Source organism: Neophocaena asiaeorientalis, unplaced genomic scaffold (genome assembly GCF_003031525.2).
Source record: "Neophocaena asiaeorientalis asiaeorientalis breed wild unplaced genomic scaffold, Neophocaena_asiaeorientalis_V1.1 scaffold176, whole genome shotgun sequence".
Classification (NCBI taxonomy): Eukaryota; Metazoa; Chordata; class Mammalia; order Artiodactyla; family Phocoenidae; genus Neophocaena; species Neophocaena asiaeorientalis.
The window spans coordinates 54,885-69,568 of NW_020175788.1; positions in this window are offsets into that span (position 1 = coordinate 54,885).

Below are 14,684 nucleotides of genomic sequence, written 5' to 3' on the forward strand. Positions count from 1 at the left end.
AGGCAGACGGCAAGAGAAGCTGGGTGCCCACATTCAGGTCTCCTACACAGGCTCTGCACCCTCCACAGCCTCACAACGGGGTTTCACTGTCATCCCCATTTTACAGATGAAGAAACCGGAGCCTTGAGAGGTTAAAGGTTTTGCCCAACGCCACACCCCCAGCAAATGGCAGAGCTGGGATTTGAACAAAGGTCTCTCTGACACCCAAATCTGGGCTCTTTTGGCTTTCTGTGGCAAATTATAGAAATCCAAGTCAAACTATCTTCGACAAAGAAGAGGATATTTGGGTCCCCTAATTTAGAAGTGTAAGTGTAGGCTTTAAGTGTGGCTAATCCAGAGGCTATGTCACTAGGGGTCCATCCTTCTCTTCAGATATAGGACAGGCCCTCCCGAGTGGCAGACTTCATGGCCACCCAGCTCATGTCCAGGCCAGTCACCTCAGTAAAGAGCTTCTGCTGTGGTGATCTGGAGAGGACTGTGGGGACATAGCTTTGGTCACATGCCCATCACTAAACCCATTAGGCAACTGGGGGCGGGGGTGAGGTCCTCCAATTGCCCAGGCCTGGCCTAAGACTGCCCTTGGGTAGGCAGCAGCCCCACCTGAACTGCATGGAATCAGCTCCCCTCAGGAAGAAGGGCTTCTGTTGCCAAAAGAGAGGGAAGGGATGCTGCTCAGGCAAAACCAGGCCCACCAAGGCTTTTAACCACTATTCTCTGTGTCGAGTTGCCCTTCCACCCTGCACTAAGCAGCACAGCCCAAAGTGCCAAGACTCTGAAGAAGAGAACAGAATGAATGCTAAGGATGAACCACATTTTATCATAGGACCACCTAACAACTGGTATTTATTCATTCCACCACCCGTTAGCACACAGTAATTAGCGCTGTTCCAGGCCCAGGGACTAGAGGACTTTTTCTGAAGACACAGGCCCTGCCATCCAGGTGCTCTCCACCTGGCAGAGGAGGCAAACCGGTAAGAAATTGGAATGTGTTAAGAGCAACGATAAAGGGATACGAATGCCTCCAGAATGTGTAAACAATGCTTTCCACTGAAAAATGAAAAGGCAGAAGACTCAGTTAAAAAATAAAAAAAATGAGCAAAGAACTCGAATAGACATTCCTCCAAAGGAGGTACATGCATGGCCAACAAGCCCATGAAAAGATGCTCAGCGTCACTAGTCATGAGGGAGATGCAAATCTAAATCATGAGATACCAGTCCACACCCATTAGGGTGGCTACTGCGTTGAAAAGTAAGACAAAGGATGTGTGGAGAAACAGGGGCCCTCATACACTGCTGGTAGGAATGTAAAATGGTGCAGCCACTGTGGAAAACAGCTTGGCGGTTCCTCAAAAAGTTAAACAGAATTACCCTCTGACCCAGCAACTCTGCTCCTAGGTATACACCCAATATAATTGTAAGCAGGCACTCAAACATATATTTGCACGCCAGTGTTCACACCAGTACAATTCACAAGAGCCAAAAGGAAACCCAGATGTCCATCAGTGGATGAATGTAAAACAAGTTGTGGTCTATACACACCACGGAAGCTTCATCCATAAAAAGGAGTGAAGCACTGATACATGCAGTGAAACTTTGTGCTAAGTGAAAACAGTGCTACACAAAGGTGTTGTATGATTCCATTTGTATGAGATATCCAGCACAAGCAAATCCACAGAAACAAGGAACAGACTGGTGGTTTCAGGGAGCGGGGAGGGGGGGGTGGATCGAGGAGTAAGCCCCTGCTTACTGGTGCTTATTCTGGGGTGATGAACATGTTTTGGAGGTAGATAGAGGTGGTGGTTACACAATATTTTGATCGTACTAAATGGCATTGAAGCACTGACTTTAAAATGTTTAATTTTATGTGATGTGAATTTCACTCAATGAAAAACAAAAGTGCCCATGAAGTTGTCCATAAGTTATACAAAGCATATGAGAAGTCAGGTTGGAGAAGGAGGGGTGATTAAGTGCATGGTGGGGTCAGGAGAGCCGTTCTGGGCACAGACGTCCTCTGGGGAGATGCTTTGAGTAATGGAGGCAAGCGCAGCTGTGTGCAGGGACCCACGGTTCCGCTTTCTTCTGATTTACAAGGAGGCTGGTGCTTCTCACCAGGGAGATGGGCCTTCACTGCAGGGTCAGCCCCGAGCCCGGCTGTGCTTGCTGGAGCTTGTTTAGAGCTTGCTTGTTCAGAGACGGAGGGAAGGGCTGTTCTCCAAGGACCGTGCGTCCCCTGCCCCATTGCTGCGGCTGCACAGCATCCTGGGGAGGACAAAGCGGCCCTTGTGTGGATGAAGCAGCTACAAAGTACATTTTCCTCTGGGGGTGAATTGCCACCCTGCAAGGCAGGAAGGTTCCTTTCCATTGCGCAGAGCACCTCATTTCATGTCTGAGGGGCCCCGGGCAATGGAGTCCACTCAGGTCTGGGCTGTGCGCTGTGGAGGGTGGGGACTTGGGAGGCTAAGGACCGCTTCCTGGAATCAGACGATGGAATCAGACAGAACCTGTTGGCAGGTGTGGCTCTGGAGTTAATGCATGCATGTTCCCTGAAGGTTTCACGCTGCAGTCGGCTTGGGAAAAGGTAAGGCATTGGCATGCCCCCTCCATTTCCCCTTATTTTGGGCATTTCCTCCCCATCTAAGGCCCCCTTTCTGACACCCATCAGACTCCTCCTTCTCTTCTCCAGAATCCCCTTCCACCCGTCTGTTCCATTGTTCCATTCTTTCAAGGTCTGTGACACAAATTCAAACCACTGCTTTGTGGTTCTGCTTTGGACAGGAACTAGCTAGTACTTATCATTAGCCAGTTCATTTAACCCTTGCCATTAGCACAGAAAGCAGGTACTGTATTGCTAAGTCCACTGTACTGATAAGGAAACAGACTCAGAGAGACTGGGATTTGGCCGAGGTAAACAGCTGGTTAGTGGCAGGATAGGATTCAAGCGCTAACTTTAATGTTAATAAACTGACCTCTACTAGTAAACCAGTGATTGGAGAAATTATCCCTCCCAAATGACATAATGTCTCAACAGAGTAAAAATGAGATTTCTGTGGTAGCAGCAGTGTATTTGCAGAGAGATGGGAGGTATTTGGACATATATTTTATATGAGGAGGAGGTCTTTCTATAATCCCCAAATTATGTGACAGCCTATTCTACGTGCTACTTAACAGGTTTATTTCACAAAAGGCTCAATAGCAGTATTTGCTCTTTAAATTGACAAACAGGTGACTCTGAGTGAGCACAGGTACAGAGGCACTTTCTTCACCATCCTCTCAATTTAAATATATGCTGGAAACAGAATCAAGAGTAAGACTCACCTAAGGCCACAGGCAAGCTGGGATGCTCTTCTCAACTCACTTCAAGTGCTCTGTCTCCTAGGAATCCCCCAGACCCCCACCCCTTTTGTGTTATCCCCTCCACTAGACCTTGACATCCTGTGCTCAGGGACTGCATTTAAGTAATCATCTTGTCCAGTGCTCTTTTAGTGGGAAAAAGGAGAAAGAGAGGAAGAAAGAAAAGTTTCCAGAAGGTTTATTTACATTTCATTATAAAAAGACAGGCCAACTGATGATCATTTTATGTATAAAAACATCCAATCACTACATTGTACACCTCAATTACTCTTCAACTGAAAAGACAAGCCAATTAAAACATGGGCAAAGGACTTGAACAGATATTTCTCCAACTAAGATGGACACATGGCCAACAAGCACGTGAAAATGTTTAATGCCATTAGTCAACAGGGAAATGCAAACCAAAACCACTTCACATCTGACACGATGGCCAGAGTTGAAAAGACAGAAAATAACAGGTGCTACTGAGGATGTGGCGAAACCGGAACCCTCACACACTGCTGGGGGGAATTCGAAACGGAGCAGCCACTTTGTCACACAGTCTGACAGCTCCTCAAACAAGTGAACTTATACACTGGACCTGCGTACACACAAAGCTGTCATAGGACCCAGCACTCTTAGGTATACATCCAAGAGAAACAAAGACACATGTCCACACAAGCTTATGAAATCATGTTCATAGCAGCATTAATCGTAATGGCCAAAAGGTAAAAACAACCCAAATGCCCATCAGCTGTTGAATGGATAAACAACGTGTGGTTTATCTACACAATGGAATATTATTTGGTCATAAAAAGGAATGAAATGCTGATACATGCTCCAACCTGGATGAACCTTGGGAACATTGAGCCAATGAAAGAAGCAGTCACAAAAGACCACTTGACGTATGATTCCGTTGATATGAAATGTCCAGAAATGGCAAATCCATAGAGGTAGAATGTAAATTAGCAGTTGCAGGGGCTGGCGGTGGGAGTGGGGAGGAGGGGCATGATGGCTAAAAGGCATGGGGTTTCTTTTTGAGCAATGAGGGTGTTCTAAAATCGACTCAAGATGTTCTAAAATCGGTGAGAGCTGTAAGTATCTGTAAATACACTAAAAACCACATTTTAAATGGGTAAGTTGTATGCCGTGTGAATTACATAAAGCTGTTTTTAAAAGAAAGTTTCCAGAAGGCACTGTGCCCCTTTCCACAATTCCTCTTTACTCATAATAAAATTAGTTACTTGAATTTTTTGAATTTCAATTTTTAGCAAGTCTGATATTGAATTTCAATTTTTATCAAGTCTGATATACAATATTTTAAAATGCCTCATAAGCATTTTAATAAATACTAATAGTATTAAATATCCATTGTTGAGTTTGCTAAATAAACAACTTAATTTCTTAATATGACATATTTTCTCACAAAAGAATAAAATACTTATTACCTACTAGGAGTTTAGCATCTCTGTTCTCATAATAATCCAAGTCCCCGAGTCTATCTTTATGTTTGAATAGGTGATGTCTCTGCAGCTTCTACACTTGACACTTCTTGTAGCGTAGCAGTGGCCCGGAGGATCTGCAGGAAAAAACAGTCCGCTTCCTGTCAGGCCCCAGAGGAACTGTGAGAACAGTGAGGTAAAGTTATCAGCTTGCTAAACGCTGTCACGAACAAACAGACACCAAACCCTAGCACTGCCCCTCCCACCCCATCCCCGGGATTCCCACGCACTGTGACTAAACAGACTCAGGACAGGGAAAGGGAATTCTGCCTTTGATAAAAGCATCTGACAGAAATGAGAGTCTTTTTGTTTGTTTTTGGTTTTTTGCCGTACGCGGGCCTCTCACTGTTGTGGCCTCTCCCGTTGTGGAGCACAGGCTTCGGACGCGCAGGCTTCGGACGCGCAGGCTCCGGACGCGCAGGCTCAGCAGCCATGGTTCACGGGCCCAGCCTCTCCGCGGCATGTGGGATCTTCCTGGACCGGGGCACGAACCCGTGTCCCCTGCATCGGCAGGCGGACTCAGATATGAGAGTATTTTGCTTTTTCAGGAAGGTATGTAACATTTGTACAAAAGGCCTGTTTACATTTAACTTTAAATTACAGAGCAACTGGAGGGCTTGATACGTTTGTTTGTTTTGTCAGTTCCCTCCCCAAACCAGCCATGCCCGGTCCCTAGGACCTGGCAGCACCTAGCAGCCCTCAGAGCAGGGGTTCCGTGAGAGGCTCGTGGTTAAATGAACGAGTGATGAGAACGTGTGTGCAGATGGACGAGGGCAGGAAGAAAGTATGAAAAAGTAGAAACACTGTATTTGTGTAATGAGAGTATGATTACATTGAATCCCCTAAAATTGCCTTTTGGTGGGGCTTCCCTGGTGGCGCAGTGGTTGAGAGTCCGCCTGCCGATGCAGGGGATACAGGTTCGTGCCCCGGTCCGGGAAGATCCCACATGCCGCGGAGCGGTTGGGCCCGTGAGCCATGGCCGCTGAGCCTGTGCGTCAGGAGCCTGTGCTCTGCAGCGGGAGAGGCCACAGCGGTGGGAGGCCCGCGTGCCTCAAAAAAAAAATTGCCTTTTGGTTTGACTATAATGCTATTAGATAAAATTTGGGTTACAATGTGCACCTGCAATTATACCCACTCAATAGAACCCTATGTAGCAGTTGAGAAGTGTAAGGTGTGCCTATAAAGTACTAGCATGGAAGGATGTCCAAGATATAGTTATGAGAGAAAAAGAAAGTGAACCCCCCAAAGAAAGTATTAAATTATGATCATAGTTTTTGTAGTACCCTCCTCTGCAAATGTATGTATTTGATTACATACATATAGATAAAAATCTGGAAAACTGCTCACTAAGCTGTTACCTCTGGTTGGTTCTGGAAAGGATAACAGGGAACGTTCACTTTCTGTGTTCATAGTTCTATATTGTTTGTGTTATTTGCATGCTCACACTTTTATTTTAATAAACATTTAAAATCTTAAGCCTTTTCTGCCCTTTTATGTTTTCCTGCACTTGATCATGTATTCATTTTGTATAGTTAGCAATAAAAAAGTTTAAATCACCCATTTTATTTTTTTAGTCTTTTTTAAAATTTAGTTTTTATTTTATATTGGAGTATAGTTGATTTACAATGTTGTGTTCGTTTCAGGTGTACAGCTAAGTGATTCAGTTATACATATACATATATCCATTCTTTTTCAGATTCTTTTCCCATATAGGTAATTACAGAATATTTAGAGTTCCCTGTGCTATACAGCAGGTCCTTGTTGAATAAATCACCCATTTTAGCTACACCTTTTCTGTCTTTGGTAATTGCATTTAAAAAAATCTAATTCTTAAAACTCGTGCTCACACTGAGACCCGCACAGACCCAATTCTAAACCGGCACTGTATTTGGCTTTTCACAAGGCACCAGGCTCTCTGATGGGAAGAGCAGCTGTTCTATCAAATGGCAACTCCTTCCTCCCACGGTGAAAATGTGGAATCACCCAGCTATTTTCATCTGTGTAGATAATAATTTCCTTCCATAACCTGCCTTCTCACTCTCCTCTCTCTTTCCTGTTTATCTGAGGGGAAGCTGTGTGTGCTGTCTAGCTGGACTTGGCCGTCAGGAAGGATGGTGACCACCTCAGAGGGGATAAACTAGAGGAATTGGTCTTATCAACAGTCATCACGTGAGATCTCTCTCTCTCTCTTTTTTTTTTTTTTTAAAGAAGAGTCAGCTGTAAGTCTTTGGTTGGTCCAGGAATCTCACAATTCTGAGCCTGGGAGTTGGGTCAGTGGCTCCTGACACCTCATCTCCCACGTGGGTCGACCCAAAGGTGCTACTTCCTTCAGGAAACCTCTTCTTCCCTCCTGGGAAACAGAGCGAACAGGTGATGATGGCTTCTCAGGGAGCACCCTCTCAAATCTTTGCTCTGAACGCACTCTAAATCACAACCTCCTCATAACTTCCTCTTATTTTACTCAGAGGTATTTTTCAAGCCTTCCTGTAGAACTTGGTATTTTGTTTATAACATAGCCTTGGATGTATTTACTCGCCAATCTGCCAGGGGGATGATCTGTCTTGTGATTTGCCCCGTGAAAATATCTAGAGAATAGGATCTTGTTAGTCGCTTGAAAACCACTTGTAAAGAAGAACGGGTTCGAGATGATTTGTGGGTTGTTTTTTTTTTTTGGTCCTTCCCTGTCCCTGCCCCTTCCCCCCACTTCCTCGTGGGTTAATCGTTTTGAAGGATGTTACTTGCCTACAGAGTGCACCACCCCATCTTTGGATTAAGAGAAAAGGGAAGATTATTGTTGATCCCTGAGGTCTGGGGACCCCTGTTCCATTTTTGGACACTGGCAGGTGGGCAAGGTCCCCACGGTAAACCAGCCGAGCTGTTGCAATGGGTCACAAAGCTGGGACGTCTGAGAAACTCATGTCACAATCAGTTGCTCCTCTCTCCCTGGTCTCATTCTTCCCTGACATTTGGAAAAATATGGTGAAGATCAGTTAACCCAAGCAATGCAGATGCTGACTGTAGAAGAGCCCCAGGTACACGATCTCAGGCCCTGCTGTCGGGCCTGGCAGCCTGGCCTCTCCTGTGAGCTCCTTTGACTTAGCAAAACAAAACTGAGGTGAAAACCAAAAGGCAAAGCAGGGGAAATGTGGTCGGGCTGTTTGCCTGCTGTCATTAGCAACCCACTTTCGATCCACTTACTATTTCGGACACCTGCATAGTAAAAGTATTTGGTTATTATCATGGGGGGGTGTCCTACACGCTGAAAAAAATGAGTAAGACGTGTGTGTGTGTGTGTGTGTGTGTGTGTGTGTGTGTGTGTGTGTGTGTAGGGGGCAGGAAATTCACCCCACCAAGAAGTCAGGCTCACAAGTTCGGTGCTGAGGCCAGTGAGAAAAGACAATTTCTGGATTATGTTCAGGCAGATGGAGTGGGAAACTGAAATTCCTGCCTCGGCACAATTCTCACTAATATTTATTAATTTTTTGGGCTGCATTGGGTCTTCGTTGCTGCGCGCAGGCTTTCTCTAGTTGCAGTGAGTGGGGACTACTCTTTGTTGCGGTGCACGGGCTTCTCATTGTGTTGGCTTTTCTTTTTGCAGAGCATGGGCTCTAAGTACGCAGTCTTCAGTAGTTGTGGCACGTGGGCTTTGTTGCTCCATGGCATGTGGGATCTTCCCGGACTAGGGATTGAACCCGTGTCCCCTGCGTTGGCAGGCAGATTTAACAACTGTGCCACCAGGGAGGTTCCCTCTCACTGATATTTAAAAGAGAGAAAATCTCCCAACTATTGGAAAGAGGTAGCGATGCAGCCTGATGCCTTCATGCAGAAATGCCTTGGTGACTGGACGTTTGGGGAGCATCACACCCGTGACTAAGAGGGCAGGGCGCCAGCTGGGTTTTCAGACACTTGGCTGTAGGGCAGACAAGTTATTGAACTTTGCTGAGCCTCCACTGGATTGGATGGGTGCTTTTTTTTTTGATGTGGACTGTTTTTAATGTCTTTATTGAATTTGTTACAATATTGCTTCTGTTTTTTTAATGTTTCGGTTGTTTGGCTGCAAGGCATGTGGGATCTTAGCTCCCCGACCAGGGATCGAACCCACACCCCCTGCACTGGAAGGCAAAGTCTTAACCACTGGACTGCCAGGGAAGGCCCTGGATGGGTTCTTAGACTTAAAACTCTAAGATCTGAAAAATTTTGACAATACTGTTCCCTGTTGCTATCGGGGAAACTGACACCACACAGTAAGCCATGGAGATGCTTTTAACGACGGGTTACAAAATAACAATGCCACAGTGCCAACTCTTCACTCAGCCTCTTCAATGTGCCAGGCGTTGTACTCTGGTGATTTTGCCGGGTGGGTGTTGTGGCCTTTGTGCAGATGAGAACCTTGAGTCACTTGGTGCAGTCTCCCAGCCAGTGACAGGCAGGGAGAGTCCTCTGCCGCCCAAGCCTGGTTCCTGGCGTTCATCCTACACACCTGCTCTGACTTGGCATGGGTGAGCTCGGGGGCACCTGAACATGGCATGTCGAGGGGCTGAGATGCCCACAGAGGAGTCACATGACTTTTCACGCTGTCTCTGTCCCTGGTTTGTGAGACGGGAAACAAAGGGGCCACTGTTCAGCAGAAACTGCCCAGCAGAGGCAAGGATGCTCTGTGAACTGGAGTCTCACTTAGGGTCACCAGACCTGGCAAGTGAAAACCCGGGACACCCCCTTAAACCTGAATTTCAGATAAACCGCGAATACTTTGTTAGTATAATTATATCCTGCGAAATATCTGGGACATATTTATACTAAACAGTACCCGTGGTTTACCTGAAATTCAGATGTAACTGCATCTTCTCTGGCAGCCCCAAGCTCACGATATCATATCGTTGTTGTGGACTCCGCTCAGAAAGCCCACGAATCAAAATTCTTTCCATCCTTCGAGGCCCAGCCCAGATAACACATCTTCTGCGAAGCTGTCTCCTCTCCCGGCCCCCAGCACACTGTGCCTGTCACGTAGTCACAGAACAAGCCTTGCTCCTCTCTCAGACATCAGACTCGTGAGGGCAGACGCTGGTCCTTTTCCCACAGCTCCTCACTGTGGAATTCATTCATTCCACACTATGCCAACCGCAAAGCAGATGTGGATGCTGATCTCGTGGGTTTTCGTTTCGTAGGAAAGCACGGCATTATCCGGGCAGTTACGAACAGCTGCGTGAAGGGATGGGCCAAAGTGCTGCAGAAGGGCTGCTCTGAGGCTGGGGTCCTGCACGGCTTCTCTGGGGGGTGGTGCTCAGGGGCCAGGATGAACAGGAGGAACCCACGCGACAAGTCAAGAGAAATTTCCAGAAGACACTGAGGGGTAAGAAAATCTGGTCAGTTTGGGGAACTGAAGGCAGGCCTTCGACATGGAAGTGGGACCCAGAGGTTTTCTATGCGGTGGGTGGCATGGGACCGAGCTCCACCCCAAGTGAAGTTGGTGATTTAGCGGTGGGTAGTGGGGGCACGATATAATCTGTTATAAGCTTTTTGGGCTGCTTGTGAGAATTACACAAAGCGAAGCACCAGAGTGGAAGAAGCGAGACCACTCAGAGGCCATTATAGGAATTCAGGTGAGAGAGACATGGGGGAGGCAATGTGGAAAGAGGCTCACTTACTGTCCCACCTGTTCTGGAACTTGTCGACTCCCCCCAAGAAGTGGAGGCTGTCTCCCTTGGCTCCTGGGTGAGATTTTCCCAGCCGGCCTTGACGGATGGCTGGTGGGGAGGTGATGCTGCGTGACTTTCCCAGGCAGGTGGGGAAAGGCAGTGTGGATTCTGCCCGCCCTGCCCTCCCCTCACCCCGCATGCTCACCCCTGGGACCCCAGTCTCACTCCGTGAAGAAGCTCACACCAGCCCATAGGGAGAGGCCTCCGGTGGAAGCCCCTGCGAAGATTTGTGGCCGCCAACCAGCCACATGGACACCAGACGAGCCACCCGCCATGCCTGGTCTGAATCCCTGACCCACAGCATCCATGAGCACAGGAAACGTTGCTTTGAACCGTTAGACTCTGGGGTAAAATGTTGCGCAGCCATAGTAACTGAAACAAGAAGATCCTGGTTGGAACTTGGGTGGGTAGCAGGGGACCTGGAGAAAAGTGGACCCATCTGAGATGCTGAAAGGAGACAATGTTAACAAGACGTAGTCATGAAAGGGATGGAAAACGTCTCAAGTAGGAAGATAGGAGGAAAGGCCCAGATGGAACACATTTTTTTTTTTTTACTGTAGTATGCGGGCCTCTCACTGCTGCGGCCTCTCCCGTTTCGGAGCACAGGCTCCGGACGCGCAGGTCCAGCGGCCACGGCCCACGGGCCCAGCCGCTCCACGGCATGTGGGATCCTCCCAGACCGGGGCACGAACCCGCGCCCCCCACATCGGCAGGCGGACTCTCAACCACTGCGCCACCAGGGAAGCCCAGAACACATTTTTAAAATCCCTCTTTACATTTTGAATGGTGCATGCATTTCAGCTCGAGAGCTTCATTCATTCAGTTTAATAATTTGATCCCTGGTAAAATGCAGATTACTCAGGGACTGGTAAAATTTGAGTTTTTCATTCATTTATTAACATCTTAGCATGGATAAAGATTTTGAGATGAAATTTTCTTTTCAGTAAAGAAAATGGAGGGGAACTTCCCTGGTGGCGCAGTGGTTAAGACTCCACGCCCCCAATGCAGGGGGCCCGGGTAGGCTCCCTGGTCAGGGAACTAGATCCCACACGCATGCTGCAACTAAGAGTTCGCATGCTGCAACTAAGTAGCCTGTAAGCCACAACTAAGGAGCTGCCAAGCCACAACTAAGGAGCCCATGAGCTGCAACTAAGGAGCTGGCGAGCCGCAACTGAGGAGCCCGCTTGCTGCAACTAAGACCTGGCGCAACCAAATAAATAAATTAATTAATTAATTAAAAAAAAGAATGATTAAAAAAAAGAAAATGGAGGCACCTCAGGGCCAAGTGGGGAGATGTCCCCAAGGAAGGAAAGAGAAAGAAAATTAGGGACACAAAATACAAATGATGCCTCCATAGGGCATCAGCCCTGACTCTCTATCCTGCTGCAGTTACCGGAGAAGATGCCCACAGGTGACATGCATGTGCTTACCATGTGCCCGTCATCTCAAGCACGACCCCACTGAATCCTCACAATGAACACGGAAGGCAGTGCCACTGCCACACCTTCCACCAGGAAACCGAGCGCAGAGAGGGGAAGTAACTGGCACAAGGACCCGTGCCCGCTCCACGCGGGACAGAGCCTGCCTCTCCCCCCATACCGTTTACACAGGTGGCCTCTTGTGTCTGTACAACGTCACGCATCTGTGAATGAGTGGGCTGTGCTCTGCTCCTTGGGACTTTAAAAACTGGGGTTAGGGAGTGAGTGTGTGTGTGCGTGCAGGGTGGGGGGACAGGTGATTGCACACAAACAGCCCTCATCAAGGCAGCTCTGAAAATGGCAGGTGGCAGAGACCCCATCTTGCCCCCAACTTTGATTCTCTGCCAGCTATCATGGCTAAGCTGTGGCCAGCGGGATGGGAATGGAAATGATACACCTGCCTTCGTTTTTAATTTTTAAAAAAAATTTAAAAAATTTTTAAAGGTTTTTTAAAACATTTATTTATTTTTATTTATTTATTTTTGGCTGTGTTGGGTCTTCATTGCTGCGCGCGGGCTTTCTCTAGTTGCGGTGAGCAGGGGCCACTCTTCGTTGCAGTGCGCAGGCTTCTCATTGCGGTGGCTTCTCTTGTTACGGAGCATGGGCTCTAGGCGTGCGGGCTTTAGTCATTGTGGCTCGTGGGCTCTAGAGTGCAGGCTCAGTAGTTGTGGTGCACGGGCTTAGTTGCTCCGCGGCCTGTGAGATCGTCCCGGACCAGGGCTTGAACTCGTGTCACCTGCATTGGCAGGCGGATTCTTAACCACTGCACCGCCAGGGAAGTCCCTACACCTGCTTTCCTAAAACGGGGGTGCAACTCCCTTTACAGGCTGGTGAGCAGTCTTAGGGCCTGGAACACTGACATCGGGGGTCTGTCTGTCCCCAACTGCCCTAACCCACCCTAGGTTGGCTTTGCCCAGGCTTTTACCTGGGAGAGAAATACACTTGTGTTTATGTCTCTGTTATTTTGGGTATTTGCTATGGGAGAATTTATATTGTAACTAATGTAGGCAACAAAGGAGGTGTGAATAGAGTGGATGGAAGCTCTGAGAAGGAAAAGTTATGTGTGTAAATGTTTTATTGATCTTCCCTCCCCACATGCATGCGTATAAGGTCAGGAAGGTGTTTTTGAGAAAGTATGGGATCCACACTCATGGAGGCCCATTCTTCTTGGCTTTTGGAGTATGTGTTTTTCTTTACTTGCGGACCTTTCTTACTAAGCGATTTTTGTTCCAGTCTAATGTTAAATGATTAAATTGAGCTAGCTAAGCCCGCGTCAGCTGGAACAATGGGGAGAGAGTGAGACCAGAGCTGTGGACCAAGGGACAGGGTAACCTGCAAGCTGGACTTTGTTCCTAGGTCTTTTATGTTCATCTGAATCTTAGTTGATTGTGGATTTTCAGCAAAACGGGGAAAAATAAAGTCCATGCATGCTGTAGTCTGGCACAGGTGAATGCTCTAGAATCTGAGAGGTGCTCTGAAGTTATCAGAGACTAATCCAAACAGACATACCCCACTGCATCCAGGCAGTGTCTTTCCACTCCAAGAATTTTAGTTAGCCTCTATGTATGACCATATCTATTCAAAAGAGGTTTTCTAAAAAAGGAGATATATAGGAAATTCTCTCTGCAATGCTGTAGTCTGTTTTTACTTCACTTATAAATGCACACCAAAAATTTTAGTTACCACGTGAATTTTGTGTAGAGCTAATTCACTCAATATAAAAAAGGCTCTCACAAATCAAGACAAACAAAACAACGGTCAAATATAATGCAAGACGTTGATTTCACCAGTGGTCTCAGTCAATGGCCTCCCAGTATCCAGGCTCTGGGTGGTGCCCTCTGGCGCATGCTCTGCTTGGCAGGAGGACTTGCTTTGGCTGATGGGATGGGAGTGTCTGCACACACAGGGCAGAGACAGAAGGGCACTGGAGTCTCTTTTTCCTCTGTCCAATCCCTGCCGCTGTCAGGAGAGCAAGCCTGGGCCAGCCTGACTGAGGAAGGGACCCACACAAAGCAGAGCCGACTCCATCCTGCACGGCTGGCTCAAGCGACAGGACGCCACCCGCTCGGCTCAGGTAGGATCAGCAAACCACCGGAGGACCCGAAGCCTCTGGAGAAATCAACAGTTGTTTTCTAAGCCACTGAATTTTGTGGTAGTTTGTTGTTGACTAGGTCATAGCTAACGAATGCTGATAAAAACTGAAAAAATGTAAATGGCCAGTAAATCAATCTAAAGATCTTCAATCTGATCCATAATTAAAGAAATGCAGGATTACAACAGTGAGATGGTATATCAAGTTAGCAGAAATTAAGAATGTGGTAGCACAGCTCTGGTGATGGTCTGTGGGAATCAGGCACTTTCCCAGGTGGTAGATTTTATTTAATTAATTAATTAATTTCAATTTTTAAATTTGTTTCAAAATTAAACTCAGGACACATTGACTTCATAGGAAATCCACTAGAATGTTTTTCTAGGCTGAACACCTGTTTCCCCTTAGTCTCCCCTAACAGAGCATGTACATGCTAACTACTTTCATTTTGCAGTCACTGCTGTCCCACCCCTACCAGTTATACCAAGACCACCTAAACTGTGTGTGTGGTATTCTGAATGTTCTTAGTTATGCCCTAATTTCAATAACTGAAAAAGATTTTCTGCCATAAGCTGTCACTTGAATTCTT